Source organism: Chiloscyllium plagiosum, unplaced genomic scaffold, assembly GCF_037043375.1.
Source record: "Chiloscyllium plagiosum isolate Xiang-an unplaced genomic scaffold, Cpla_swu_hap1 HiC_scaffold_42, whole genome shotgun sequence".
NCBI classification, from domain to species: domain Eukaryota; kingdom Metazoa; phylum Chordata; class Chondrichthyes; order Orectolobiformes; family Hemiscylliidae; genus Chiloscyllium; species Chiloscyllium plagiosum.
In genome coordinates, this window is record NW_028270180.1 from 66,451,113 (window position 1) to 66,457,770 (window position 6,658).

The 6,658-nt window shown below is 43.8% G+C and overlaps 1 non-coding gene across 1 annotated transcript; it reads left to right on the forward strand.

Moving 5' to 3' along the window:
- Nucleotides 1-3,828: 3,828 nt before the first annotated feature.
- Nucleotides 3,829-3,910, forward strand: trnaf-aaa (transfer RNA phenylalanine (anticodon AAA)). Its single transcript has one exon. It is a non-coding gene; the product is annotated as a tRNA-Phe (tRNA).
- Nucleotides 3,911-6,658: the final 2,748 nt, after the last annotated feature.

Below are 6,658 nucleotides of genomic sequence, written 5' to 3' on the forward strand. Positions count from 1 at the left end.
AAAGGAGATGGTTTCCAAGAAAAGACAGAGACTAAGTCAGCTGTAAACTAATCGATGACCAAAATATGGCTCGCGTTGTTCTCTGGGACAGATATGATTTATTGATTATTGTCATCCAAACTTTTTTTTTTAACCATTGAACCGTGAATGTGAGATGGGAAACTAAGATCACCCGTAACTATTGCCATCTTTTATCACTCACATGTCGTATTTGTTTCTTGTACGGAGTGGTTACTGCGAGTGCACTTGTAAGCTACACCTGCGGATGACTTCTTTCCTCACTGGTCCTCATTTCTACACAAACAAGTTTTACATCCTTATCTCCTGAATCAAAATAATATGCAACCAATTGATAAATGTCACTAATACCTTGGCATTTCACACGCCTCCGTTTGTCACCTTCCAATGTAAATTAATAATTTGCCGTGTTGCAATTGCACACAATAAGAGATAACAAAATACAGGGAGGTGTACCAGGTTTGCAAACGCACGCTATTGAAGCTAAAACGCAGGTTTCTGCCCAAAATACGATCACGGAAGCATGCACCGAACCGTCAGGAAGCACACAGTAAGTCCAGTTCCAGAGGGCATGACAGGAACAGCACCAGAAAAATCACCAAATTCCTTCTCTCGGCTAATATTTTGGATGTACATCTCAATGAGCAATCGAGTTTTACATATGTTGCAACAGTAGTTACAACACAAGGAATTAACCAGTGCTGCAGACGGGCCAAGCCCCTGAATCAGAAACACTCAATGCCCTACATACAACTACAAGAACATCTGCCCGTGGCGGAGACGGGCGGAGACGGAAGTTCATGATTGCAGCTCGCTATTTGTCTGACTGTTTCTCCGATATAGTGTTTCGTGCAGTCCCTGCGTGGAATCTTGACAACCACATTTGTCCTGTACAAGGTGGGCATTGGATATTGTTTTCTGGTGAGCTTTCCCTCAGCGAGGCTGTTGGTTTATGTGCTGTCCTAAATCCGTGTTATCAGAGGAATCTGGCTATCAGTTTCCAGAAATTTATTTTTAAAAAGGGAAGCATGGTGTTTCAATTGCTTTATGGCATATCCTAGTTGACAATTTAGTGTGCCAGACATCTGGGAATGCAGTTGTGGGATACATATTCTTGGCAAAGAATTTGTGTGGCCATCAGTAATTGCCACGGCCAGCTGTCCCGAGTAGCTATACGTACAGACAGCAAGCATCCTGGAGAGCAGCTCAACAGTAATAGAACATGGCAATCAGAAAGCAGCCAGAGATTTTCCAGAAGCAGGGCACCCATTCATGGATTCAATCAATAAACACATTGATCAGGATCCAATCTGCAACACCAACAACCGGACCCAGCGGCAATGAAACTAAATCAATTCCAAACGCCACAGGACAGTAGGCTTCACAACAGGCTCTGCAACCCTGAGGATGTTACCCAGAAATGTGAGGATCCCACTTCCCAGCACCGCAAAACATTCCAACAACATCTCCATGAAGTACACGAGCTTCGCATCTTTCTGCTCCAAAGCACTCCGATTTTTCACAGCAGAGAATTTTACACTGAATTCCCGCGTGCAAGATGACGATACCAAACCCAACACGATCAATAATGACAGTGAGAGCGAGGGCAACAATTTCCATTGTCATATGGACAGCCACAAACACTCTCTTTGAAAGGTACCTTTAAATATGAAAGTCTGTGCAGCAGCATAATCGGGGAATCAAGTAGCCTGCGCTGGGTATTCATATTTCAGACAATTTCCTTTGTTCACCATTTTCACTGAAAGTGAATGGATATTACTATTTAATTGCTGATATGAAACCAGATTCTGCATTGTATCTGCTCGCCGTGTTTGTTGTTGCAGTGGCGAAAAGGTTGGCAATCGCGATGAGAAATGTTTTTTGTATTTCTCGCATTTCCTTCATTACTGTCCTGGTGAAGGGGGCTGGTGATTGGTCCTCTCGATCAGATGGAGACATCAGCGCATTGTTGACCTAATTTCATCACGAGTGCAATTGGTAAACTTCATTTTTCATGGGTTATTGCTGTTCCGTTTTGTTTTATGTTTGTTGAGCACTTCCTGTGACTTGGCAATGCACTAAATCTCCAGTATGTCCTGAATGGCCTCGCTGCCGTTTCTCTGAGCAGTTCATGACATAATCGGCTTGCACTGCAACAAAGGCAGCATGCATGCTTCGGTGTGTCTGACAATGGTCCACCCTCTCTGTTTTGCTTCTGTTCCACATGAAGAGCTGTCAGTTTCTGGATTCGTTGGAGAGCTGAGGGGAGTAACATTATCCGTGCAGTATTATTCTTCAGCCAAACTCTTTGATGGCAAAGTTGGGAAGGTGCCAAACGAATGGTCATTGGCAGCAAACGTCCGGAAAGACCCTCACCGCTGGGTCAACTCGTCCCATCCACCCTCCAGAAACATAGGAAAACGCGCTGACTGCATAACAAACAGAGTGATTTTTTTCTGCAAATGGTCCATTAAAACTGGTGTCAGCTGGGGGAGCACATCAAAGTTGCCGAGCACAGAAAAAGACCCTACTATCGAACATGTCCCTGCTGAACAGATAACCGAAATTAATTGAACCATATTTGACAAAATGTGTTCCTTATCTCTCCGAAAGCTTCCTGTCTATATACCCATTCGGATGCCATTGAATTTGCCTTAAATGTGGCAAATCATTCTGCACACACAAAAATGTCTGAGTGAACTCGCTGAGTTTCTGCATGACACCATGACCAAACTTTGGGCCAAAGTTGGAAACTGCGACTAGAATAGATGGCTCTCTGATTAGCCGCAAAGCACAAAGGACGGAATGGCCTTTTCCCGCTTTGTAAATCTTCGAAAACAAGTTGAAAATAATCTGCAACGAAAATGTTCTTGTGAGGATTTACTTGTGAGGATTCGGTACTCTCAGCACCGTGGCCCGGATCGTATTCCCGATCATGGAATGGTTGCATTGTTCAGCAAACATATCGGTGTACAAGTACTTCTGCCGATTTTCCGATGCTGGCAGGTCACTGGTTTTGTCCAAAACATTATGAAGGTTAACATAAAACAAATAGCTGCAGTTTCTGGAAATCTGAGCCAAAAACGAAAATTGTTTGCGGAACACAGCAGGACTGGCAATAGAAATGTCGACTTGCCTGCTCTTCGGATGCTGCCTGACCTGCTGTGCTTTTCCAGCATCACTCTGATCTTAAATCTGGTTTCCAGCATCTGCAGTCCACACTTTTGCTTAGTTCCTTCAGTGTCGCTGGTTCCCAATTCAAGAACTCCATCTCTAGCGGTTCCATGTCAGTACCTCCACACGGAGGAGTTGAAGAGTGGAGAAAAGTAACTCACCCACTCCATCTCTGGGGTAATTAGGGACTGAAAATGAATCGTGTCACATTGAAATATATCTAGATGCGACTTAATCTTTGTCTTTTATTGGGAACCATCTCTTTCATTGTAACCATCAGGAAAGATCATTTCGTTCGCCAGAAAAAGAAATGAATAGGTCACTAACCTTTGTTTGCTTCAGGTCCAAGAATACTCAGATCAATAGCTCCCTTGCTTACCTCTGCTGGTCATGTTCGCAAAGAGATCTAGCAAATTACCAAGTGTGATTTTCCTTTCAATAAATAATTTTGACTCAGTTTGCCTGCAAATATCTTTTCCTACTTTGTGCTTTTCTTCTTTTACATTGGTGTCTCGCACCTTACAAATGACAGCAAAGGTATGAAAGGAGATGGAAGCATTTCGCTCATCAAGTCAGCGACAGCTTTCAATGAGATCACGGCTGATTTGGTCAATGCTCAAGCCGGCAGTGCTGTCTGTAGTCATGGCCGAGTGGTTAAGGCGATGGATTAAACATCTATTGGGGTTTCCCTGCGTAGGTTCGAATCCTGCTGACTACGTTATGAATGCTTTCCTGCTGGAACAATTTTCGCTCAAAGTTCAGAAAACCGATTTTGCAAACCAGGCCGGTAATTTGATTAGACTTGGGAAACTCGAGTTCTTCATCAGAAATGTTCCATATTTCAACCATTATCTCTGTTTCTCTTTCGACACATCGGGTTTCTGCAGTTGTTATTGAACGTCCTAAGCAGAAGTGTTGCTTTTCATTAGATTCCTTTAATCCCTGTCCTCTGTTCTCTGACTCGGGTCAGTGGCAACACTTCCTTCTGCTCGTCAAAGTGCTCATTCCCCACCGCTCCCTCTCCCATCATTACAAACAACCGCAGGAAATTGCCACTTAACCATCTTTGTTCCAAAGTGAAACTCACCAGCCTCGGAATCTCTCCACCAAAGGGGACTTCTCATTCCTGGACATGGTGCAAGCCAGAGGATTGTGAAGAGATACTGTGAAAATATTGTCAGTTGGCAGTTGGAAAAATGTTTAAGAAGCAAACCATATAATTTCGGCTCGAGCTTTGGACATCTTGTGAAACTCTTTGGAAAATTGAATCAGAGGAGGATGAAGAAGTGTGAACTGTCGGACCGATTAGAGGACGGGACATTGACTCTGATGTTCTCGGGACAGGAACTGATCTGAGACATTGAAAGAATTCTCGCTCACGTACGTGAGGAATGCAAACTTCATTTGGACTCTGGGACAATGAAAAACTCAAGACAATATCCAAATATTGACAGGGATCACTACAGTACGAGTACTATAGATGGGCCAGATTTTACCCAGTGTGTGCAGGAGGGCGTCCTGACACATTATGTAGTCATGCCTTCAAGGGACAAAGCCACTTTCGATTTAGTACTGGGTAACGAGGCTGGTCAGGTTTAAATTCGGAAGTAGGTGAACACTTTGGAGACAGCGGTCACAATTCTCACAGGTTTACTTTCGTGATGGAAAGGGATAGGTGTACTCCACGGAGCAAGAGTTTCAGCTGGTGGAAGGGAAATTACGATGTATCGAGGTAAGATTTAGGAAGCATAGAATGTGGTAGGAAACTGCAGGGGGTGAGCACCTTAAAATGTGGAGCTTATTCAAGGAAAAGCTCCTGTGTGTCCTAGATAACTATGTACCTAGATAAGGAAGATATAGAACGCGTGAGCAGTGGTTTACTAAGGAAGTGGAATCCCTGGTCAAGAAGAACAAGAAGTCTTATGTTACGACAAAATGTGAAAACTCAGTTAGAGCGCTCGAGGGTTCCAACGATATCAGGAAAGACCTAAAAAGAGAGCTGATAAGAGCCAGGGGGAGACATGAGAAGTTGTTGGCAGATAGGATCAGGGTTAACCCTAAGGCTTTCCATCGGTATGTCAGGAATAAAAGAATGACGAGAGTTAAATTTGGGACAATCAAGGATAATAGTGGGAAGTTGTGTGTGGAGTCAGAGGAGATAGGGGAAGCACTAAATAAATATTTTTCGACAGTGTTCGCTATAGAAAATGAAAATGTTGGCGAGGAAGGTACAGAGATACTTGCGTCTAGACTAGAAGAGATTGAGGTTCACAAGGAAGAGATATTAGAAATACTGCAGAATGTGAAAAAAGATAAGTCAGCTGGGCCGGATGGGATCTATCTGATGTTGTTCAGCAAATGCACTGCAGGAAGGTACAAATCTATCTGATGCTAACAACGGCTCGTTTTGAGCCGCTAATTTGCAGTGAAGTGGCGGCGCCAATAAAAGGTGTCACACATCTCGTCTAATTCCACATCCAGAGCTCGAAATGACCGGAGGTCTCTCGCTGAGTATCTGCAGGGTCTTGCTTGGACGACACCATGGAGTGGATCATGAAATCGCGTCGTGACTGTGAATAAAACGATGGAAACTTCCAGCAGAGAAGGAGGCGACCCTGAAGTAGGCAGCTGAGGACAAATGTTTCTCCTTTGGCAGTGAAAGGCACTGCTTCACAAATTGGAAACTTCGAAGTGAAGCAATGTTGGTGATTATCTTCGCTGCTTGTTCACCTTTTTAATTCTGATTCCGTAAAAGTCCATGGCATTACATATCGACATTCTGCCAACGCTCGGCTTGTCTCTTGGGCCAGTGGCGTAATGGATAATCCGTCTGACTTGTTTCACTTTAACCGTGGTATACGTTGACGCTCCCCTGTGAAGTCCTGGCGGGACGTCGCCTCTGTGCTTCCGCATTTAAAACTTGCATTTGTCCTATTGTCCATTTCAAATTCCAGCTCTCCACAACAGACACCTCCGTCAGTTTGGGGGTATCTTTCTGTGTGTCTCCCTCTGTGGGTGAAAATGAGCATGAGTTCCTCAAAAGACTTACAATTCGTTGTGGAAGTGTCATACTTCTGACCCGTTATTGTGCCATTTAAGAACATAAGATAACCTCATTGACATTTGCCCTGGAAACATTAGAACACACGAGACTTTGGGCTAAAGTTGGAAACTGCGACGAGAATAGATGGCTCTCTGATTAGCCGCAATGCACACGGACGGAATGGCCATTTCCCACTTTGTAAATCTTCGAAGTCAAGTTGAAAATAATCTGCAACGAAAATGTTCAGAAAGGGTGTTTTATTTACACCAAATACGATAGTATCTATCACCTTGTCTTTTTATTTACTTGTGAGGATTCGGTACTGTCAGCACCGTGGCCCAGATCGTATTCCCGCTCATGGAATGGTTGTATTGTTCTGCAAACATATCGGTGTACCATTACTTCTGCCGATTTTCCGATGCT